General features: G+C 37.0%; 1 long non-coding RNA gene across 1 annotated transcript in view; it reads left to right on the top strand.

The window, feature by feature from the left end:
- LOC141419700 (uncharacterized) overlaps positions 1 to 25,587 on the top strand; it is a 102,748-nt gene that overhangs the window by 61,728 nt on the left and 15,433 nt on the right. The window contains exons 3-4 of the long non-coding RNA XR_012444323.1: positions 13,207 to 13,376; positions 24,427 to 24,557. This is a non-coding gene — a long non-coding RNA (uncharacterized lncRNA). The remainder of the gene's footprint in view (positions 1 to 13,206; positions 13,377 to 24,426; positions 24,558 to 25,587) is intronic.

Genomic DNA, 25,587 nt, shown 5'->3' with positions numbered 1-25,587 from the left:
CAACAAAACATTAAAAGGAAAAAAGGCATGGAGTGAGGTATTTTGATCACTGGAAGAAAACAATTTCAAACCTAGAAAATTCCATTCAGCAAAGCTACCGTTCATAATTGAAGGTGAAATAAAAATTTTATATGGTAAACAGAATCTTTTAAAGTTTCTGTTGAGAAATCTGTGGTTATTTTAATGGATTTATCTTTATAGGGTTTTTTTTTTAACATTTCTCCCTTTCAGCATTCAGTATTCTTTCAGTATTCATTACACGAATAAGTTCTATTTTAGTTATGTCTGTTTTGTGTCCTAGTGATCTCCTCTGCCTGTACGGGCATCTCTGTCTTGAGATTTGTGAAGTTTTCTACTATTATTTTGTTGAATATGTTTCCTGTGCCTTTGGTTTGCAACTCGTCTCCTTCTCCAATGACCATGATTCATGTTTGGTCTTTTATTGGAGTCATAGAGTTCTTGTATATTCCTTTCACAATTCTTCATTCTTTTCTTTATGTATTCCTCTATTTTTTTCCATTATGTCTGTTTTGTCTTCAGGTTCTGAAATTCTGTCTTCCACTTATTCCAGTCTGCAAGAGTGGTTTCAACTGTATTTTTTATTTCACTTAAAGAGCATTTCATTTCCAGGGTTTCTGTTCACTCTTTTGAGACTTTATGTATCTTTATAAAGCTCTTTTTGCACATAATGTATTGTCTTCTTTATTTCATTTATCTAATTTTTTTTGTATCCTCTTTGATTTCATTGTGATGTTTGTTTGTATCCTCATTGAGTTCATTTAGGCTTTTTTGTGCCTTCTTGAGCTTTTTATCTATACTCTCTTGGAATTCATTGACTTGTTTTTGTATGTCCTCTTTAAACTCTTAAAACATTCTTATCATTGTTTTAAATTCAAAAACTGAGGTTTCATCCCCTTCACTATCCATATGACCCTATATTTTGCTGTGGTTGATCTTTTGAGGCATCATATTCCCATGCCTTCTCTTATTTCTCATGATTCTATTTTGAAATTTTCCCATGTGTTGTCAATTAGCTGGTTGGGAGTTTTAGTCACCTGAAATCTTTCCCTTGACTTAATTTCTATGATCTGGCTAAATTGCTTGTGGTCTAGGTTGCTGTATCATTTCTGTCCATTGTCCTGGGGGTATACAAACAAATTCATGAATTCAATGCCAAACCAGTTATTTACATGAAATATAAAAACCCTTGGCCATGTTATCTATAAATAGAGGTGTTTTGGAGAAATAAAATTTGTTTGGATAGAGATAAAAACATAGGTGATAAAAACAATGTAAGTAGAAGAGGTAATAAGGAAGAGGAGGATGGACAGAGATATAAAAAGACGTACAAGGTATGGGAGTTCTAGGGTAATAACACCCTAATGTGTGTAGAGGTGTAGTTCAGTCATTGTGGAGGTGTGTGCTATTGTCAGAGATTGTAGAAGAGAAAAAGTATGGGAGTAATACAAGGTGGTAGAATAAACCACTTATTGAGTGATTTATAAGGAATAGACTAGGAAAGTGTGTTTAAAGGGAGGATGAGAAGTAAACAAGATAAGGAAGAGGAAGAAAGAAAAAAGAAAAGAAAGGATAAACAAATTGAAACTTCAAAAAGTTCAATAAGATTTTAATAAGTTCATTTGAGACCTTTCTGTGCACTCTCAGGACTGCATTTGCTATGTTCCATAGGTTCTGATAGTTCATGTTTTCATTATCATTAAATTTCAGGAACTTTTTGATCTTGTCTCTTATTTCTTCTATGACCCACTGATCATTGAGCAGTGTGTTGTACAACCTACAATTGCTTGTATATTTGCTGCTGCTGCTTACGTTATTTAGTTCTAGTTTGATTGCATGATGGTCAAACAATATGCAGGGGGTTATTTCTATTTTCTTAAATTTGTTGATATTTGCTTTGTGCCCTAAGATGTGGTCTATTTTGGAGAATGTTCCATGGGGTGCTTAGAAGAATGTATATTGTGCTGTTGCAGGGTGAAATATTCTGTAGACATCTGTTAGGTCCATTTAATCTATGGTGTCATTTAGTTCTAGGAATTCTTTGTTGGTTTTTTTGTCTGAATTACCTAATTATTGTTGATAAAGGGCTATTTAAGTTTCCCACTACCACTCTGTTGGAGTGTACATGTGATTTTAAGTCCTTTAGTGTATGTTTAATGACATCGGATTCACTGACATTGGGTGCATATAAGTTGATATTGTTATTTCCTTTTGATGTATTACCCCTTTTATTAGTATGATGGTATATTCTTTGTCTTGTTTGAGTAATGCAAGTTTGAACTCTATTTTGTCTGATATAAATAGTGCTACTCCTGTCTGTTTTCAGGCAATATTGGCTTGGTAAATCTTCTTCCAGCCTTTCACCCCAAGACACTGTTTATTTCTGTAAATAAGGTGGTCACTTATAAACAACAGATTGGTGGATATCCCTTTTTAGTCCTGTTTGCCAAATGGTGTCTTTTGATGGGAGAACTTGAGTCCATTGACATTCAGTGTTAATATTGATAGGTATATAGTGAATCCTGCCATTTAGTTGTTTTTGTTTAAGGATTTGAGTGTGTGCACTCCTTTCATGGTTTTGTTTACTTTCATCTTCTTTGTATAGAATTACTTGCAGAATCTTCTGTAGTGTTTGCTTCATGGTCATATATTGTTTTGTTTCTGTTTAATGTGGAAGACTTTTATTCCTCCATCAATTTTGAATGATAGTTTTGCTAGGTAGAGTATTTTAGGGCTGAAATTCTTTTCTTCCAGTGCTCAAACTACCTCAACTCCATGCCACTCTGGCTTTTAAGGTTTCTGTTGAGAACTCTGCCATTGTCTTGATTGGTATACCTTTATATGATATTTGTTTTTCTCTTTTACAGCCTTCAATTTTCTTTCTCTGTTCTAGTTGTTTTAATGATACATGCATGGAGAGGTTCTATTTTGGTCAAGTCTGTTAGTGTCCTGGAGGCGTCCTGTACCGGAATTGAATGGGCAACATTTTCTCTAGATTTGCTACATTAACTGCTATTATTTTGTTGAATAGATTACATATCCCTTTGGCTTGGACCTCTTCTCATTCTTCAATATCATGTTATTGGACATGGGTCACACTAAGAGGAGACTGTGCATGGGAGGGCTAGGGCAAGTTGTATAAGAATGAATATAGTAATCTTAAACTGGCTGAGGCCATTATGAGAAGGGTACAAATGAGAAATGAAGAGGTCAGATAGAGATGAATCAATTCAGGTTGTAATACATATATGATGAAAACAATACCAGGAATCTCCCTGTACAGCTATCTGTATTTCAAACTAGAAAAATGCCATTTTTCTTATTATTTTTTATGTTTTTTCTTGTACAAAATCAGAGAACAGTAGGGCAGAAAATGTTCTACCAGAAAGTGGGGGGAGTGGTCCCAGGGGGGAGGTTGGAGCTGGCACAAATAATGTGTACATATGTAAGTAAATGCAAAAATGGTACCTGTTGAAACATGTTTAGGAATCAGGGGAGGGGGGAGTGAAAGAGAGCAGTGGAGGAGGTAAATTCAAGTATAATATATTTGTTATATTGTGAGAAGTTTTGCAAATACCAGGCACAACAATAATAAAAAAAGAAAAATATCCAAATTTCTTCCTTATTGTAGAGGAGTAGATTTTCAATGAGTATACTGGACATCCCCCTCCAATTTCTGGTCCTCAGGTTTTATTTATTTATTTTGCTTGTACTGGGGTTTTAACTCATAGCCTCACATTTGATAGGCAGGTGCTCTATTACTTGAGCCATGCTCCCAGTCCTCATCTTCTGGTTTTAGTATGCAGTTCTCACCTGTCCCCTCTGCTTGCCTTCCCTGCCCAACCATACAAGCCTGCATCACTTTTAATAGGGCCTTTCTCTGTGTCCCTGTTCCTCCTTAGGATAGGTGTGCTGGACTGGGTGGCAATTGGTGGTGCTCTTCCACTCTGGGATGGTTTTGGGGGCTCCACTCAAGCTTTTTAGCCACAGGTTCCTCTTTGGGTGGGCAGTTAGTTTCAGATTTCTTCACTAGGCAGGTTCTCTGAGGTGATTGAAGGGGGCTGAAAAGGGAATATTGGACTGCCTCTCCCACCAGGTAAATCTGAGCGCTTTAGTCCAGACTGTTTGGCTAAAGCAATCATTTTCAGCTCACAGAAGTTGTGAAATTTTTCATTTCTTACAGGCTGGGCTTAGGTTAGGTAGCCTGTACTTCCTGTATCTTTCTTGTATGGAGAACTGCATGGGCTGAGTCACATGTCACATTTCCCTTCCTCCATCAGGCAGGGTGGGAGATTTCATTCAGTTTATTAGACCTAAAGCCTTCTCCCTGAGAAATGCAGTCAGATGCAAGTTAAGATGGACTATGTGTTATCCCCCAGGACTAAAAGCAACACACTCATCTGGACAGATTTTAGGCACCTCTCTCTGGTATAGGAGGGACTCAGTTAAATGGGTGAATGGTGGAGATTTCTCATTTTCTCTGCATTACCAGACTCCCCTGGACCTGTGGGATCATAGCCCTGAATGTTGATTTTTTAGTGCTTCAGGTGGTCTTTTATGGCCTGGAGTTTACTCTGGTCCAGGGGCAACACAAGAGAAAGAAATCACACCTGCCAGCAGAGCAGCAGTGAGGCATGTTGCTGGTAGTGCCCACACTCCTAGGTCAGGTTTGTACTTCAAAAGTCTTTAGAGTTTGTTATAGATATGATCTGCCTATGTATTATCAACCTCTTATTTAACAAACTAGCCAAACCACTCACTTATCTTTGCTGCCACAAACCTAAGACTATCTTTCTAGCTTGTAGGAGTTTGATGCTTTAGGGTCTATCAGCAATACACCATCTTGGAAAAGCCTTTTGAGCTTCTGTCTAGCTTGCAGCAAGAACTCATCCCTGGCTTCTTAGGTGTCTAGCATCCTGCCTATGGATCTGCAAGACACCTTCTTGTCACAGAGAGACAGAGAGCACTGTAGATGGAGACAGACCCCAAGATGGAAGAATAATATCAGGCTTTAGATGAAAAAAGTGGCCTTACATTCTTATGTTGTAGAGTATGTAATTAGAAAATATAAAATTTACGTGCACAGGGATTAAACATTAAGTATCAAAATAAGGCAGTAAGGAAAGAAATAAGGAATGAGCAGGATGGGAAGAAGAGGAGTTAAGTGTGAGAGCTGTAGTTAAATGAAACACTAGCGTGTAGGAATATAGGTCAGTAATTGTGGAGAAAGGTGCTATCATCAGGCATGGCAAAGAGATAGAAGGATTAAGAATAATAAAAGAAGGAGGCAGAACAAACCAACAGTAGAATAGTTTTATAAATAAAAGATAGATAAACTGAAAAGAAAAAGTAAAGATCATTTATAAATGAAATAAAAGAATTAAAAATGTCATTTTTAAACTTGTGCTGGGTGTGAGTACATTGTAACATTTACACAAGTTCTTACAATGTATCAAATATATCATACTTGAATCCCCCCCTCCGCTTTTCTTTGCCATCTACCCTCCCCAGATTCCTGGAAGTTTCAACAGGTATCATTTTTGCATTTACATACACGTGTATACATTGTTTGCAACATATGCATCCTCCTACCCCTTTTCCTATCACCTCCCCCCTCCCACTGGTGCCAGCCACCCACTCTTCCCTAGGCAGAACCTGTTCTGCCCTCCTGTTCTCTGATTTTATAGAAGAAAAAACATAATACGAAAAATGAAAGACATGATGTTTTGCTACTTTGAGATAAAGATCACTACACAGAGAGATTCCTTGTGTTGTACCCATGCATATGTGTATTACAGCCACAATTGATTCGCCTCTTCCAGTCCTCTTCACTACTCCCTAGTCTGGTTCACATAGTGGCCCTGGCCAATTTAAAATTTCTATATTCATTCCTGTGGAGTAAGCACATAAACCTCATTCAAGTTTTTGCTTTCCTTTACTTGCCCTATCCCTCACTTGTACAGCCTTCCCTTAGTGTGACCTGTGTCCCATAATATTGCTGCATTTGTTTTAGGTCTACAAACCACATATGAGGGAGAACCTGTGGCTTCTGGCCTTCTGAACTGGGCTAATGTCACTTGAGATAATATTCTCCAATTCCATCCGTTTACATGTGAAATGACAAAATACCATTCATCTTTGTGGCTGAGTAAAATTACGTTGTGTTTAAATACCACATTTACATAATCCATTCATCAGCAGTGGGGCATCTTGGCTGTTTCCATAGTTTAACTATTATGAATAGTGCTGCAATAAACATGGCCATGGGGGTGCCTTTGTTATATCTTGACTTACATTCCTTCAGCTATATCCCTAGCAATGATATTGCTGGATCATATGACATATCTTCCTAGTTTTTTAAGAAGCCTCCATACTGTTTTCTATAGTGGTTGTACTAGCTTAAACTCCCAACAGCAGTGTATGAGGGTTCCTATTACCCTACATCCTCACCAATATTTGTTGTTTGTGTTCTTCTAACAGTAGTGAGATGAAATCTAGTGTGATTTTGATTTGCATTGCCTTTATGGCCAAGGATGGTGAGCATTTTTTCATGTGCTTTTTAGCCATTTGGATTTCTTCCTTTGAAAAAGTTCTGTTTAGTTTGGTTGCCCATTTCTTTATTGGTTCATTGAATTTGGTGGATTTTTGTTTTTTGAACTGTTTATTTGGGGCATCAGTCCCTTTTCTGATGTATAGATAACAAAGATTTTTCTCCCATTCTGTGGGTGGCCTCTTCAATTTAAAGACCATTTCTTTTGTTATGCAGAAGCTATTTAATTTCATGCAGTCCCATTTGTCCACCCTTTCTCTTAGTTGCTAAGCTATTTGTTTCCTCCTAAGGAAGTTCTTGCCTATGCCTATTGCTTCCAATTGTATTCCCTGCTTTTTCCTGCATAAGCTTCAAGGTTTCAGGTGGTCCTTACTCCACTATGAGTTGATACTTGTACAGGGTTACAAACATTGATAGAGTTTTAGTTTTCTGCAGGCAGATATCCAGTTTTCCCAGCAACATTTGTTGAAGATGCATACTTTTCTCCATTATATGTTTTTGACACCTTTGTCAAAAATTAGGTGGGTGTAGCTGCATGGATTCATATCTGAGTCCTCCGTTCTGTGCCACTGGTCTTCTTATCTGTCTTTTTGCCAGTACCATGCTATGTTTGTAGCAATGACTCTGTACTATAGTCTGAAGTCAGGCATAATGAAACCTCCAGTTTTTCTCTTTTACTCAGTATTGCCTTGGCTAGTCATGGTCTTTTGTGTTTCAAAATGAACTTTACAGCAGATGTTTGAATCTCTGTGATGAACATCATTAAGATTTTGATGGGAATTTCATTAAACATGTAAATTGCTTTATTTAGTATAGCCATTTTTACTATGTTGTTTCTGCCAATTCATGAGCATAGAAGATTTTTCCATCTTCTATAATCTTCAATTTTGTAGTTTTCTTTGTAGAGGTCATTTATATTCTTTGTTAAGGTTATTCCTAGGTATTTAATTTTTTTGAGGCTCTTTTAAATGGAATTGTTTTCCTATATTCTTTCTCAATCTGTCAATGTTGGTATATAGAAAGGCTACTGATTTTTGTAAGCTGATTTTGTATCCTGCTACTTTGCTGAAGCTGTTTATGGTGTCTAGAATTTTTTTGGTAGAGTTTTTTGGATGTTTTAGGTATAAGATCATGTTGTCTGCAAATAGGGATAGTTTGATATCTTCTTTACCTATTTGTATTCCTTTTATTTCTTCTTCCTGCCTTATTGTTCTGGCTAGGAATTCCAAGATAATGTTGAGTAGGAGTGGGAGATTGGGCACCCTTGTCTCATTCATGACTTGAGGGGAAATAGTTTCATTTTTCCCCGTTAATCATGATGTTGGCTGTAGGTTTGTCATATACTGCCTTTATTATGTTGAGGTACATTCCTTCTATTCCTAGTTTCATCAGAGCTTTTATCATGAACTTGTGTTGAGTTTTATTGAAGTCTTTTTCTGCAAGTATTGAGATGATGAGATGTTTTTTTCTTTGTTTCTGTTAATATGCTATATGACCTTTAATGATTTGTGTATGTTGAACCATCCCTGCATCCCTGGGATGATGCCAACTTGGTCATGGTGAATGATCTTATGTTGTTGGATTCAGTTTGCCATTATTTTATCGAGTATTTTTGCATCAATATTCATTAAGGAGATTGGCTTGTAGTTCTCTTTTTTGAGTGTCTCCTTGTTTGGTTTTAGGATGATTACAATACTGGCTTCATAGAGTGAATTAGAAAGTGTTCCATTCCTTTCTATTTTGTGAAAAAGTTTAAGGAGTGTTGGTATTAGTTCTTCTATAAAGGTCTGGTAGAATTCAGGGGAGAACCCATTAGATCCTGAACTTTTCTTCTTTGGAGTGTTCTATGGCTGCTTCAATTTCAATGAGTGTTATAAATCTGTTTAGGTGATTAATATGCTCTTGGTTCAGTTTTGGATGGTCATATATATGTAGAAATTTGTCCATTTCTTCTAGATTTTCCAATTAATCTGAATATAAGTTCTCAAAAGGTCCCTGATGATACCCTGGATTTCCTTGGTGTTTGTTGTTATCTAACCTTTTTCATGTCTAACTTTATTAAATTGGATCTTTTCCCTCCTCATTTTAGTCAGATTTGCCTGAGGTTTGTCAATCTTGTTCATTTTTTTCAAAAACCAGCAGTTTGTTTCCTTGATTCTTTATGTGTTTTTTTTTTTTTTTTGGTCCCTATTTCATTGATTTCTTCCCTAATTTTTTATTATTTCTTTCTCTCTACTTGTTTTCAGTTTAGCTTGTTCTTGTTTTTCTAGGAGTTTAAGATGTAGCATTATGTTGTTTATTTGAGATCTTTCTGTGTTTTTAATATAGGCATTCATGGATATCAACTCTCCTCTTAGGACTACCTTTGCTATGTCCCACATGTTCTGATAGGTTGAGTTTTCATCTTCATTAAATTCCAGGAACTTTTGGATTTCTTCCCTTATTTCTTCTATGACCAACTGATCATTGAGCAATGTGTTGTTCAGCCTCCAATTGTTTATTTTCTGCTGCTGCTTTTGTTGTTGAGCTCTACCTTTATTGCATTATGATCAAATAGTATGCGGGGGCTTACTTCAATTTTCTGATATTTGTTGAGACTTTCTTTTTGCCCTAAGATACAGTCTGTTTTTGAGAAAGATTCATGGACTGCTTAGATGAATGTATATTGTGCTTTTGTAGGGTGAAATATTCTGTAGTTATCTGCTTGGTCCATTCAATTTATGGTGTCTTTTAGTTCTAGGAATTCTTTGTTGATTTTTTTTCTCTGAATTACCTAATTATTGTTGATAAAGGGATATTAAAGTCAACCACAACCACTGTATTGGAGTATATTTGTGATTTTAAGTCATTTTGTGTGTGTTTAATGAAGTTGGGTGCACTGACATTGGGTGCATATAAGTTGATAACTCTTATTTCCTTTTTATGTGTTGCCCCTTTTATTAGTATGAGGGGATATTCTTTGTCATGTTTGACTAATGAAAGTTTGAAGTCTACTTTGATAAAAATGTTGCTACTCCTGTCTGGTTTCAGGGAACATGGGCTTGGTAAATCTTCCAGCCTTTTACCCTAAGCCAGTGTTTATTTCTGTCAATAAGGAGGGGGGTAGTCTCTTGTAAACAACAGATTGTTGGATCTCCCTTTTTAATCCAGCTTGCCAAACAATGTCTTGCGATGGGAGAGTTGAGTCCATTGGCATTCAGTGTTGATATTGATAGGTATGTGGTGAATTCTGTCATTTAGTTTTTTTGTTGTTGTTTAAGGAATTCAGTGTGTGTAGCCAAATCAATGCTACTTTCTGATTACTTGTCTTTTCTTCTCCTGCAGTTTAATACTTCCCATCCTCTCATGGTTTTGTTTACTTTTATGTTCTGTGTGTAGAATTCCTTGCAGAATCTTCTATAGTGTTAGCTTCACGGTCAAAATTTGTTTTGTTTCTGTTTATTATGGAAGACTTTTATTCCTCCATCAAGTTCAAATGATATTTTTGCTGGGTAGTATATGCTAGGACTGAAATTGTTTTCTTTCAGTGCTCAAAAAACCCCTGTTACTTGTTTTTCTCTCTTATAGCCTTCAATATTCTTTCTCTGTTCTCTGTCCTAGATGTGTTAATGATAATATGCTGTGAGGAAGTTCTATTTTGGTCAAGTCTGTTGGTATTATGGGGGCTTCCTGTTCCTGAATGGACAACTTTTTCTCTAGATTTGTTACATTTCCTGATATTTTGTTGAATATATTACATATCCCTTTGACTTGCACCTCTTATCTTTCGATGCCCATTATTTGCTGTTTTGGTCTTTTGATTGAGTTGCTGAGTTCTTACATATTCCTTTTCCAGCTTTTGAGTCTTTTGTCTAAGAGTTCTTCTGGGTTTTCTTCAAGATTTTCTTCTGTTTTGTCTTCAAGTCTTGAGTGTCTGTCTTCTACTTGTTGTAGTCTGCTGGAGTGACTTTCCCCTGTATTTTTTATCTGATTTAAGGAAATTTTTATTTCCATGGTTTCTGTTTGATTCTTTTTTCTGAGGTTTTCCACATCTTTATTAAATTCCTCTTTTGTAACCTGTTTTGTCTTCTTTATTTCTTATGTCTCTTTTTTTTGTAGTCTCCTTTGTGTTACTTTATTGTTTGTCGTAGTTTTCTCTGTGTTCATTTAGTTGTTTCTGTGTCTTCTCAAGTTTTTTATTTATGGTATCTTGATATTTCTTGAGTGCTTCTTGTACTTTCTGGTTATCTGTGTTTAGTAGATTCTCCATGAGTTTCTCAGTGATTTTGTCCATAATTTCTTCTTTGAGAGATTTTTTGTGGGTGTACTGAGCTTAATGGTGATATTTTTCATTGTTCTATTGGAGACAGGAATTGAGTATTCATTTTCTTCACTCCTCACAATAGAGGATTCTTTATTGAATTGTTGGTCATTTGGTTTGTAGAATTTCCTGCCTCCTTCTTCTCCCCATAATTCCATGATATGCTTTGCTCATATGTTGCTGAGTGACTAATTGGGGATTGTAATCCTGTTATCTTCCCCTTAACTCAATTACTGTGCTATTACTGGCTCAGTGGTTAGTTATGTTGATGTGCTATTTCTTTTCCCTGACTAGGTGGTATAAATTATCAACAACCAATTCACTGATTCAATGCCAATCCAGTTATTTGCAAAATATATAGTGAGCTCCTTGGTGGTATTATCTATAAGCTGTAGTGATTGAGGGAATAATGGTTATTTGGATAGAGGTGAATACTTAGGCATTGAAAGAGCTGGTGCTGGAGGAAGGGGCAGAAAGGGTGGATGGGGTGAGGGGTGAGGGATGTGAGGCATGGGGGTTCAAGGGTACTAAGTCCCTAGTGTGTGTTGAGGTGTAGTTCAGTTATAGCACAGGGTTCTAATGTCAGGGTTTCAGAAGGATAGTAAGGATGGGGTAATGTGTAAAGTTGGTATAATAGAATATTCAGTGGGTGGTACATTTTGAGGAGATCAAGGTACTAGGGAGAGAGGGAGGAGGGAGAGAAAGGTGAGGAGGGGGAAAGCAAGTTGGTGAATATGGAAAAAGATGAAAAAGAAAACCTGGGGTAGGGAAAGGAAAGTGGGTAATAGAGGGCTGAGCAAGTTAGTGTTAGGAGAGAAGGGAGTTATGTAACAGTAAGATGGAAGAAAAAAAATGAAGCAAATAAAAATTAAAATAAAAAATTAAAAATAAAACTGCAAAAATTAAAAAATGAAATAGAAGTAATGCGAAATAAAAATTTAAAAGTTATATCACTTCAATGAATGTTCTGGACATTTTTCTCTGATTTCAGTTTGAGGTGTTGATGATTCTATTTTTTTTATAGGGGCTTTGGCCAAGAGTGTCCCTTCTTACAGTTAGTATGTTGGGTTGCATGGAAATGAGGGTTGTTCTTCCCTATCAGACAGCTTTGGGGGGGGCAGGACTCAGCTCTGGGGGCTTGATCTCAGGCTTCCTTAGTGGAGCAGGGCCTTTGGAGCAGACAGGTTCTCAGGAATGGTCCTGTGAGGGGTTGGTAAATTAGTAGTCACCAGCCCCTTGCACTCATAGAGCAAGCCTGTGTGTTATAAACAAGCTTTTCTCTTGGTGTGACTGTCAATTTCAGCTTGTTCCTGGTTTCTCCAAGGCAGTGCAATGCCTGGCTTTCCCCACAGTGGTTTCTGAGTCACCCAACCCACACAGGGGCTTTTTCAGCTCTGCATTCTGCCTCCCCCCCAGGCAGAGGGGAAATACTCTCTCTGTGTATTTGGTCACCATTTTGTCCAGAGAGGGTGCAGTCAGCTCCCCAGCTGTGCTAGAAGATGTGTTTCCCTCCCAAACAGTGTTTTGGGTTCACCTGGTTGGTTAGCAGACCTGCTTGGTTGAAAACAGAGCAGCTACAGGGCAGAGCAGGCAGGTGGCAGACAGAGGTTTTGTGTACACTTGTGTTTGGCAGGTCCTGGTCTTCCCAAATGCTTGCAGCAGCTCTCTTTCTGTAGTTTTCTGCATTGCATTATTGTTGACAAGATTGCAGACACACTAAGGTGGGGAGAGCTCTGCACAGGTGGGTAGCAATCAGGTGAAGGTTCTGTGTCTGCATGTATTATGGTGGGTCCAGGTATTGCCAGATGCTTGCATGTCTCTGCTGTTCTCTGCATTGTGTTTTAGCTTTATTAACCCAGGAGGGAGGGAATTAAGAGAGGGAGAAAAAGAAAAGAAAAAGCAAGGAAAAAAAATCGCCAGATTGGCTGGGGCCATCTGACCCTGTCCCTAGCCAGCAAACAGATAGGCAGGCTGGCAGTAGCTGCCTAACCCTATGCTGGGCTGTTATGCACTTTAAAATGTTAGCTTAAGGGTCAGTCAATAAATATTATGTACTCCCTCTATAATTGAGGTATCTTGGTTAGCAGTAACAGCAGTATTACCTGATCCTTGCTGACATGAAAATATGGAGTAATTGTTTGAAATCGTGCACATCTGTCAGCTATCTGCCATCTTGATTTTCTGCTAAAAATGTCTCTAAAATTCCATATTTCTTCCTTGTAGAGGACAAAAGTTTATGTCTGCTTGGCTCTTTCTGTATAATGAATGTTCTCCAATCTCAAATCCTCAGCTTTCTGTCTGAAGTTCTCCTGTTTTGTTTACTCATATATCCCCACAGGGCCCTGGATTGACCAGACCAACCTGCAAAAATTGTTCTGTGACTGGTTAAGGCTCTGGATTAGGGGCAGCTGATGGAGTGAGGTGGGCAAGTTCCTATGGAAAATTAGCCATTCCCAGTTGTTGGGCTACTCTGCTGGAGTTTGATGGTACAATTGCAGTTGGAGAAAGGTAGGAGAGTCTCTGAGCACAGCCTGTGGGTCAGAAAGCACTCTGCCACTCAAAGCCCACAGTTTGCCTGCTCAGGGAATCCAGTGGCTGCTCTGGCTTGTCCATGGTAAACTTTTTTCCTTTTCCCTTCTAGGTTTCCAGTTTAATGTTTCATTTGGAGGGTGAGGTGCAAGTAGCTCTTGTCACTTGTATACACATACACGATTGGGTTGGGTGGTAGCTAGCTCATGTCTACATTCTTCCTTTGTATTGGGGTAGAGAGATACTGAGTGGCTGCTCTTACCTACAAGTACAAGGCCATAGTCACATGCTGGGTCCTTCAATCAGCTCACTTAGCCAAAAAATTTTTCTCAGGGGTCAGATGTATTTGCACCCACTTACTGGCCTTGCCTATGCAGCAGCATTCAAGAATGAAACAAGTTCACCCTGCTGGCTCACTTATGACAGACTTTTTGCCCCAAGTGGTGGGGTACAGACACCAGTAGATTTCTGTCAGGTAGTACCAGCAAGGCTTGCCAATGTGCACATAGCCTTTTCTGCAGTTGTTTCCTTCATGGGATGGTCTGCATAGATAGCTCTTGCCAGAGCAAAACAAAACAGAACAGTAAACAAAAAAAAGAAGATCAGGTGGGGGTTGAGATGGTTGAAACATGGAGCATAATTTCGCAGTTGTCCTGGACTCCCTCCAAGTCAGGTTTTCTCTTTGTTTCTTTTAGCATTCTATGTATTGTTATTTTCCCCTGCTACTTTTTTGTCCTTTCTCAGATACCATCCCCTCTCTTACTAATTAACCCTGCAGCCACACAGTGGAAGTTTTATTTCTGGTTTGTGGAGACATGGGAAAGTGGTGCCTATCAGCAATCCATCATATTGGTCTCTTACAGGAAGTGGATTTGGCAGTGCTGGGGTTAGAACTAAGAACCTTCCACTTGAAAGGCAAATATGCTACTACTTCAGCCAGGCTCCCAGCCCTGGACAATTCCTAATCTCAAAATATATCACAATATTATTAGAAGCTGTTGGGAAAGCAAATTAGTTCAACATTGATTTAGCATTTAAATATGGAATATGTGCCTAAATATTATAATTCTGCATAGAAAATAATCTACCAAAAAGTAAAAATTAAGGTGTTTGGACTTCAAGAAAATATTTTCAACTATAAAATTGACAAGAAGTATTATTTTCAGCTGTGGCATAATATGGGTGAAGCAAATCATCAGGGGAATCTTGAAGGAGCTGGCATATGGACTAGGTAACATTTGGACAAAAGTCATGGCAACGAAACAGGAGATGTGAAAATTATTTCCACTTGGATAAATTGAAGGTACATAAGGAAATCAGAAGCAGTAAACAAACTTGTAATAAAAATAAATGATTTGACAAATGATTTATAGTTTTACTTAGTAAAATTGCCAGAAAAGTAGTGGCACTTATGCTCCTAGAACTAGGTAATCTTGTAATAGCTACAACATTTAGCACTAACTTGAATTTAGATGTTTTTAATTGGTCTAAAAGAAAAAAAGACAAATTACTTGGATGTAATTTCTGAAATGACATTATATTTTAAGAGTGAGTTAACCTAAACCTTGTTACCTATTTAGAGACATATTGGAATGAGTCAGTTACACAGATCGGGATTCTGAAAGCTATGGAAGAAGTAAGAGATATGTATCATTCATTTTCACCTTAGGAAAGTGTGTAATAAAAGCAACTTGAAATAAAATAAATTAACATTGTCAAATTTATAATAAATAAAGATTTGGAATATTTCTTTAAATTTCAAGCATATTGGAAGGCTGAGAAAGAAGATTGCTTAAATTCAGGAGTTTAAGTCTAGCATGGGCAAGATAGGAGACTGCCTCAAAAATTATTTTTTAAATATAAATCTTTAAAAATTATGTTTCTTTAATCAACTTTGTAAATAATGAAAAAGATCTCTAATTTTTATTTTACTACATGGATAGAATAGATAATATTATAGGGCTATAGCACATGTACATACACACATTCATAGACATGCATATAAGCAATATATTATATTCATGTTACTTATACATGGAAAATATTTAAAGTAGGCTATTATAAAAGTTACAGTTTCATTTGTTTGATCTTTTTAAGTCAAATATATTTCTATTTACAAATAATTCAGTAAGATTCAGTATGTCCCTATTTGTTTCATTATATCTATATATGGACATAGGAATTGCACAAATATAGATATAGGAAGTTGGTCAAGTAATGAATTTCATTATGACATTTTCATACATACTTATAACATAGTTTTTTGTTTCCTTTTTTCCTTTTTGTTTTTTTGCTGTACTGGGGCTTGAACTCAGGGCCTTCACCTTGAGCCACTCCACCAGCCCTATTTTTGTGAAGGGCTTTTTTGATATAGTATCTTGTGAACTATTTGTCCAGGCTGGCTTTGAACCACAATCCTCCTGCTCTCTGCCTCCTGAGTAGCTAGGATTATAAGTGTGAACCACTGGTACCGGGCTACCTATAACATATTTTAACCATTTCTATACACTTCACTTTTCTCAGTGATATTGAACCATACATAAAACAAACAATAAGGAAATATCTATGTTTTTATGCTAGAATGAATATATGCTGAAATTGAATAGCAATCAATGAATTATGTTATCCAAAATAGATGGTCAGGCAGAATAGGTTGAAGGATTTTAATGGCACTTTTAAAAACTTCAAATAATAGAGTCACAAATATAGAAATATATTTTTTGTTCTCCAACCTGTTTCATTTTTATGAACATTTTTTTTCATGTCCACTCAAAATTTTTTTTTAGACAGAGTTTCACTATGTTGCTCAGGCTCACTTAAAACTCATGATCCTCCTGCCTTCACTTCCCAAATAATGGGATTACAGGCATGAGCCACTATGCCTAGCTTTCTAAAAGGATTTTGATATGCTTTAGATATCACACATTTACAATGTAAAATATATTTGTTATTTAAGTTTAAGAAATTGCAAAATGTGTATTTTTTCACATTAAATTCATTTACATTTAAAAATAAAAGTTACATCTGTCCTGCAAAATGCCTCATGTCATTCAAATACCATAATTAAATGACATAATAATCATGAAAAATAATGCATGCACTCTTATTTCACCATCAGAAATTCTGTATATTTGTTTTCTATTTAATCATATTAACCTCATATTTCTTCCACATAATTTTTTTATTCATTTATTCACATGTGTATACATTGTTTGGGTCATTTCTCCCTCCTGCCCCTGCTCCCACCCTCTCCCCCCTCCCCCTTCCTTCAAGGCAGAACCTTTTCTGTGCTTTTCTCCAGTTCCGTTGAAGAGTAGAAATAATAATAAGAAAGACGTAGAATTTTTGCTAGTTGAGATAAGGACAGCTATATAGAGAGATTCCTAGCATTGTTTTCATGTACAAATGTGTTACAACCGATGTTGATTCATCTGTAAATGATGTTTCCACTGGTTCCTGATCACCTTCTCATGTTGACTTCTGTCACTTTAAGGTTTCTATATAAATTCCTCTGGAGTGGGGACATCAAATGGCTTTCATGTTTAGGGTTTTCTATCTAACCCCATACCTCCCGTATATGTTATCCCCTTGTCATGTAACTCAAGTCCTATAACATCGCTGTATTTGCCCTAGATTTAAAGACTGCATATGAGGGAGAACATATGATTTTTAGTCTTCTGAGTCTAGCTAACCTCACTCAGAATTATGTTCTCCAGTTCCATCCATTTACTTGTGAATGATAAGATTTCATTTTTCTTCATGGCTGAGTAAAATTCCATTGTGTATAAATGCCACATTTTCTTGATCCATTCGTCAGTAGTGGGGCATCTTGGTTGTTTCCATAAGTTGGCTATTGTGAATAGTGCTGCAATAAACATGGGTGTGCAGGTGCCTTTAGAGTAACCTGTGTCGCATTCTTTTGGGTATATCCCCAGGAGTGAGATTGCTAGATCATATGGCAGATCTATGTTCAGATTATTAAGAAACCTCCATATTGTTTTGCAGAATGGTTGCACCAGCTTCCATTCCCACCAGCATTGTACGAGGGTTCCTTTTTCCCCACATCCTCACCAACACATGTTGTTGGTGGTGTTTTTGATGATGGCTATTCTAACAGGGGTAAAGTGGAATCTTAGGGTGGCTTTGATTTGCATTTCTTTTATGGACAGAGATGGTAAGCATTTTTTCATGTGTTTTTTGGTTATTTGAATTTCTTCTTTTGAGAAAGTTCTATTTAGTTCAGTTGCCCATTTCTTAATTGGTTCATTGATTTTGGGAGAGTTTAGTTTCTCAAGTTCCTCAGATATTCTGGCTATCAGTCCTTTGTCTGATGTACAGCTAGCAAATATTTTCTCCCACTCTGTGGGTGGTCTCTTCAGTTCAGAGACCATTTCTTTTATTGTGCAGAAGCTTTTCAATTTTATGAATTCCTATTTGTCATTCTTTCTCTTAGTTACTGGGCTGCCGGGGTTCTATTTAGGAAATCCTTGCCTGTACCTAATAGTTCCAGAGTGTTTCCTACACCTTCCTGTACAAACTTCAGAGTTTTGGGTCTGATATTAAGGTCCTTGATCCATTTTGAGTTGATACTAGTATAGGGTGATAGACATGGATCTACTTTTAGTTTCTTTCAGATGGATAGCCACTTTTCCCAGCAGCATTTGCTGAAGAGGCTGTCTTTTCTCCATTGTATATTTTTGGCCCCTTTGTCAAAAATAAGGTGGGTATAGGTGTGTGCATTCATATCTGGAATCTCTATTCTCTTCCACTGGTCTTCATGTCTGCTTTTGTGCCAGTTCCATGCTGTTTTTATTGCTATTGCTTTGTAGTATAGTTTGAAGTCAGGTATTGTGATATCTCCAGCATTGATCTTTTTGTTGAGTATTGCCTTGGCTATTCACGGTCTCTTGTGTTTCCAACAGAGTGGAGATCATGCAGTGCCTGTGTAGGCCTGAGGAATTCTGCCCAGCAGAGATGTGAATGTCTATGGATTGCCGGCTTGGCAGGCTTTCTGTGCGTGGCCTGGCTGAGCAGAGATCATGCAGGCCTGTGCAGGCCTTAAGGGTGCAGGCCAGGCAGAGGGGAGAACTTGAATGCCTGTGGATCGCTAGCTTGGCAGACCATAGGGGTATGGGCCCGGCAGAGCGGAGATCATGCAGGCCTGTGTAGGCCTTGTAGGTACGGCCTGGCAGATCATGATTGTCTGTGGATCGCCAGCTTGGCAGGTCTTAGGGGCATGGCCCAGCAGAGTGGAGATTGTGCAGGTCTGAGGGGCGCAGCCCAGCGAAGATCATGAATGCTTTTGATTGCCGGCTTGGCAGGCCTTAAGGGCTCGGTCTTGTGGAGATCATGTGGGTCTGAGGGGACCCACATGGGTCTGGGGAGCCCCTGGAGGGGCTGAGAAGTGGGCCCAAGAATTGAAGATCCCACAGCCTATGGAGCAGTAGCTCTGAGGGCCTATGGGGAGGGGCTTGGTGTGCAGTGCTGTTCTTTTACTAAATTGTGTAATTTACTAATTTAGTAAACTGTGGCATGGAGAAGCCTTCCACCAGTTAGGGGTTCAGAGGAGAAGCCTTCCACGAGCTAGGGGTTCAGAGTGCTGATGTTTCAGCTCTCTCTTGTGCTTTACCTCAGTCAAGTGTGTCTCCAGTGTCTCAGCAACGTCCCTGGTTCACGGAGCTCATGTGGTCTGCAGCTGTGTCCCAGTTGCCATCTTTGATCCAGTCTCTTCCAAATAATCTTAGCATAATTTTTTATTATTGTTTTGCTAGTGGTACATTGTGACTTTTATAAAAATTCTTACTGTATATCATAGTTGAATTCACCCCCTCCATCATTCTCCTTTATATCCCCGACCTCCATTCCTGGTATAGTTTCAACAGGTCTCAGTTTTCCATTTACATACATGTGTACAAAATATTTGATATTAGCATTGTTATATTGGTCACAGTAACTTATGTTTCTGCAGCGAAATAATATGTATCTAAATTGAAATATTTTGTAAATTTTCTGTCACCATAGGGCTTCAAATACTACATATTCTTGTTTCACCAAGAATAGTATTTAGTGGTACCTGGTAGTTCATCTACTTAAAGTACAATAATGCTAACAACAGAATAGTATTCCTAAATGATATGGGTAAGTTACATTTTGAATTTTCAAACAGTTTACGTATACATAGGATATTGCTTAATTGATAGAATGAGTCAAAACACACAATTCCATTTCAGTTTTTTTAGTTTTATAGATACAAATTCTAAATAAACTTTGTAAACATAAATGGTTGATAGTAGAATTATGTTGTAGCAATGTCTTTCAAGTCTTTGTACTCTTTCTGAGTTATTAGGCAACTTAATGGGGGCCTCCTTCAGTTTTGTTGAAAACACTTTAATATATACTCATTAGTAACAAATTTTTTTACTATGGATACTAACTTTGGAACTTTTCCATTGTTAAACCCGTAGGTATTTACATCACTGGTAGAGTGTAATATGATTAGTTAAGCAAATGAAAATACATTTATATAGGAACAAGTCATTCTGGAATGTTGTTGCACAGTGGAGTAATCATGAATGACAATAGTATGCTATAAGAAAGTTTGGAAATTTTCATTACAAAGAATTGATAAAATGTTGAGAAGACAAACATGTTTATGTTAAGCATTATGCAATGTGTACAGGTGTCAATGCATTGCAAGGTGACCCATTGATATGTGTAATTATTATGTTTTTATGTATTAGTGAAAATACATTTTAAAGAGAGAAACTCTTCTTTTACAAAGTAGGAAAAGGGTGAAAGTGAATAGGAAGGTGGAAATGAGATGATGCTTTTATCTTGATGGTCACTCTCACACAAACATATCAAGTTTAGGATAAACTACACATAGTATTTGTCGATATGGAAATTACTTTGCTTACAATTGTCTATAACCCTATATACTTTTGAATATCTTTGGGTACCTTCTAAATAAAACTATTCCAATAGTCATTCTTCATTACTATCCTACTTTACCAGTGTTCTCTTCTTACATTTTTATAGTAATGAACATGTTAGAACTGAATACACTATGCAATAAAGTTAGGAGAAGAAACCTAGCTGGCAGAAGCCAGGTGGATGTGATTACCTTATGGCAGAGGGGTAGGAGTGGCAAACAAAGAGATCTAAATTTCTGAGGTGATTAAAAAACATGAAATATTGGGGGACAAAAATATATTGGTAGTCAACCCAAGTATTACTCAGTCTATATCATCAAGCAAATTAAAATATCAATATCTATTACATCAATGAGCTAGTTTTCAAATTTTGGACATATTTACTGAAAAGAAGACTTGATCTATAAGAGGAAAGAAAAATGTTAATACTTTTGGTAATATATACAATAATATTTCCCTTACTTCTTTTCTCCAATGACTTATAGACATTTACTTACACTAGTAAAGGAAGAACACCCAAGTATTTCAAGGATTTTTGAAATCTCTAAGTTGACCATAATATCAAGAGGCCATACATATCATCATTTACCCCCCTTCTGTTAGAGTAAAGGTGAATGGTGAATACGTAATAGATTTCTGCCTTATATCTGGCTTACGGTGGTTACTACCAGGGAGCCATTTACCTTGTACCTCCACTTATAAATAGGATTGATATACATGGGATTTAGCATAACCTCCATATAGAGGGCTTCACTTGTGAGAGTAAGGGCTATTATATTAGGGAAGACTAAGACTATGCTTCTGAGATTGCCCTTGTTACCCAGCATAGTAAGTAAAAAATAATTTTGCATCTTGGATGGCAGAGTATGTGGAAAAAATTAGTGTATCTTTTCACTATAGAAAGGGCTCAGGCTGGTTGTCTCAATGATATCTGCATTGAATTTGCTTGCCTGGCCCCTGAATAAACTGCATAGATCCTGCATGATAACAGTAAATTAGAGTATACTCAACAAAATAGCAACCTCATTTAAAGTTACTGAGTAAGAGCAGAATATGAGAGCTATGGGTATGTGATATATGGTAAGTGATGTGGTGAATGAATTGTTCCATAGTAGTTTGCATTTGCTTGGTATGAGCAAAAATTAATATGTATAGTTTTTCTCCAGGGTTATGTTAACTCACTGGCCTTTTGTCACAATATGTTCCAAAGACAGACTGTATAAAAATCTTATAGAATATCACAGTCATCCACTATGATATTTCATTAATAAATCTAAATGAGCAAGGAATGGCTAGCAGACAGAAAAGCCTTGGTAATACACATGCTCTCAAGAGAAAGGGAGAGAGACATAGAGAGAGAAACTCAATGAAATTTCCAGAGAGAATTTTTTGCCACTCAAACTTTTAGGAGTAACCTTAGTTATCCTTCCAAAGTAAAAGAAAAATCATTAAAATTTATATCTCTTACCACACAGAATGGAGTACCACACAGGCAAGCATTTCCAGGCTTTGAGAATATATCTTCACATCTATAGATACTACTCTAGCCTTTATAATCAGTAACATAAGTTTGGAAAATAGTGTAGAGTATGAAAAAGCCCATTTCCTGGATGAAGGTCTATGTTGCTTTGTAAACAGCCTTGTTTTCTGTACAATATAATAAACCTTATGTAATTAAAGGTGTTGGTGATTGGAAACAACACTGTGTGAGAATTATGACAAAATTCAATGGAAAACTCACCCCACAGGTTTCTCCCACTGTCCAATCTTGGCTTCCTCCTCTCCTTTTGGTAGATAATGATCATGCTCGGTATCACTCACTCCAAAACAATCTCTTTAGTTTTGGGATAATTTAGTTTTTTAAGTTCCCTGTATATTCTGGTTATCAGTCCTTTGTCTGATGTACAGTTGGCAAATATTTTCTCCCACTCTGTGGGTGTTCTCTTCAGTTTAGAGACCTTTTCTTTTGATGTACAGAAGCTTTTTAGTTTTATGAGGTCCCATTTATCTATGCTATCTCTTAGTTGCTGTGCTGCTGGGGTTTCATTGAGAAAGTCTTACCTATACCTACTAACTCCAGAGTATTTCCTACTCTTTCTTGTATCAACTTAAGAGTTTGGGGTCTGATATTAAGATCCATTTTGAGTTAATCTTGGTATAGGGTGATATACATGGATCTAGTTTCAGTTTTTTGCAGACTGCTAACCAGTTTTCCCAGCAGTTTTTGTTGAAGAGGCTGCTATTTCTCCATCGTATATTTTTATCTCCTTTGTCAAAGATAAGTTGCTCATAGTTGTGTGGCTTCATATCTGGATCCTCTATTCTGTTCCACTGGTCTTCATGTCTGTTTTTGTGCCAGTACCATGCTGTTTTTATTGTTATTGCTTTGTAATATAGTTTGAAGTCAAGTATTGTGATACCTCCTGCATTGTTCTTTTGACTGAGTATTGCCTTGGCTATTCGTGGCCTCTTGTGTTTCCATATAAATTTAACAGTAGATTTTTCAATCTCTTTAATGAATGTCATTGGAATTTTGATGGGAATTGCATTAAACATGTAGATTACTTTGGGGAGTATCAACATTTTTACTATGTTGATTCTACCAATCCATGAGCATGGGAGATCTCTCCACTTTCTATAGTCTTCCTCAATCTCTTTCTTCAGAAGTGTATAGTTTTCCTTGTAGAGGTCTTTCACATCTTTTGTTAGGTTTACACCTAGGTATTTGATTTTGTTTGAGGCTATTGTAAATGGAATTGTTTTCATACATTCTTTTTCCGTTTGCTCATTGTTAGTGTATAGAAATGCTAATGATTTTTCTATGTTGATTTTATATCCTGCTACCTTGCTATAGCTATTGATGATGTCTAGAAGCTTCTGAGTAGAGTTTTTTGGGTCTTTAAGGTATAGGATCATGAACCAATAAAGAAATGGGCATGTGAACTAAACAGAACTTTCTCAAAAGAAGAAATTCAAATGGCCAGAAAACACATGAAAAAATGCTCACCATCTCTAGCAATAAAGGAAATGCAAATTAAAGCCACACTAAGATTCCACCTCACCCCTGTTAGAATAGCCATCATCAGCAACACCACCAACAACAGGTGTTGGCGAGGATGCGGGAAAAAGGAACCCTCTTACACTGTTGGTGGGAATGTAGACTAGTACAACCACTCTGGAAAAAAATTTGGAGGCTACTTAAAAAGCTGGACATCGATCTACCATTTGATCCAGCAATACCACTCTTGGGGATATACCCAAAAGACTGTTACTCCAGAGGCACCTGCACATCCATGTTTATTGCGGCACTATTCACAATAGCCAAGTTATGGAAACAGCCAAGATGCCCCAGCACTGACGAATGGATTAAGAAAATGTGGTATCTATACACAATGGAATTTTATGCAGCCATGAAGAAGAACGAAATGTTATCATTCGCTGGTAAATGGATGGAATTGGAGAACATCATTCTGAGTGAGGTTAGCCTGGCCCAAAAGATGAAAAATCGTATGTTCTCCCTCATATGTGGACATTAGATCAAGGGCAAACACAACAAGGGGATTGGACTATGAGCACATGATAAAAGCGAGAGCACACAAGGGAGGGGTGAGGATAGGTAAGACACCTAAAAAACTAGCTAGCATTTGTTGCCCTTAATGCAGAGAAACTAAAGCAGATACCTTAAAGCAACTGAGGCCAATAGGAAAAGGGGACCAGGAACTAGAGAAAAGGTTAGATCAAAAAGAATTAACCTAGAAGGTAACACCCACGCACAGGAAATCAATGTGAGTCAATGCCCTGTATAGCTATCCTTATCTCAACCAGCAAAACCCCTTGTTCCTTCCTATTATTGCTTATACTCTCTCTACAACAAAATTAGAGATAAGGGCAAAATAGTTTCTGCTGGGTATTGAGGGGGGGGAGCGGGAGGGGGTGGAGAGGGTGCTAAGGGAGGGGGTGGGGGCAGGGGGGAGAAATGACCCAAGCCTTGTATGCACATATGAATAATAAAAGAAAAATGAAAAAACAAAACAAAACAAAAAAAAACAATCTCTTAATGTCTGATTACAGGGAAATATAACTTCCTCTATTTCCAGGAAGAAAAATGAATAATTTGATGGACACTGAGCATAGGTTCTACTGAAGTAAGCGTTGATTTCCAAACCTTGATATTTCAGACCAAATCTCTCCAATGTATTTTGTGTCATCACAGAGTTTGCATCATCAGGTAAACTATTGAATCACTTCTCTGTTTATTATTCCTTTGCCATCCTGTGTTTTCCTGCATTACTGTCAGACTAGCAACAATAGTAGTATCTCTCATCTAATAGGGTCCAGCACTTTTTAAATTGTTTGTATGAATTCAGACAATAATCAAAATAGTATTCTTATTGTCCCTATTTTACAGATGAGGACCTAAGCACATTGAAGTTGAGTAACTTAATAATGTTCTCATAATAGTCAAACCAAACAACTGGATTGAATTCTAAGGAGTACATCAACAGAGTTAATGTGCTCAACAATATATTATTTCCTTAAACTGGAAGCATGTATTCTTCATCATTGTTCCATTTTGATCTATGCTACCTGGATATTAACTTGTTTTTTTCCTGGAAGATTTTACTAACGAAATACAACCGAAATTATCAGTTTGACTGAGCATTTTGAGTATTTTAAGGTACTTAATGTTTCATTTATATTACTATTAATTACTCTTGTTGTTATACAACACTTTAATTATTTTAGCTCTATAATATGAATTATGTACTTAATGAAATCATGTTTTTTTACTTTTTTCTTCCATAAATGCAGCTTTTCTTAATAATTTATTATCCTATAATCTAGAAACATTTGTTAATTTTCAAGACCACTATTGAACATACTTTTAAATGACATCTTCCAGGCATGGAAAGACAAATAATGAATATTTTCACTCATTTGCAGAATAGTGACTTTACAGAAGTGGAGAGTAGAGACTAGGAAGAGTGGAGGGAGGGAGAACAAGGAGAGATTAGATTACAGGTACCAAAACACAGTTAGATAGAAGGCATTAGTTTTAGTTTTCTACAACACAATTGAGTAAATGCAGCCTACAGTAATTTATTATATATGTAAACAGAACTGGAAAGGAGGATTCCAAAGCTCCCCAATGCATAAAAATAATAAATGTTGGAAGAAAGAGAACTGTTAATTTCCCTGATTTAACTACAATAATTTGAATACATGTATTGAATTATTGTACTTTACCCCATAAATAT

Source organism: Castor canadensis, chromosome X, assembly GCF_047511655.1.
Source record: "Castor canadensis chromosome X, mCasCan1.hap1v2, whole genome shotgun sequence".
Classification (NCBI taxonomy): domain Eukaryota; kingdom Metazoa; phylum Chordata; class Mammalia; order Rodentia; family Castoridae; genus Castor; species Castor canadensis.
Note: the sequence above shows the minus strand (reverse complement) of the source record. Positions and strands in the feature narration are given on the sequence as shown.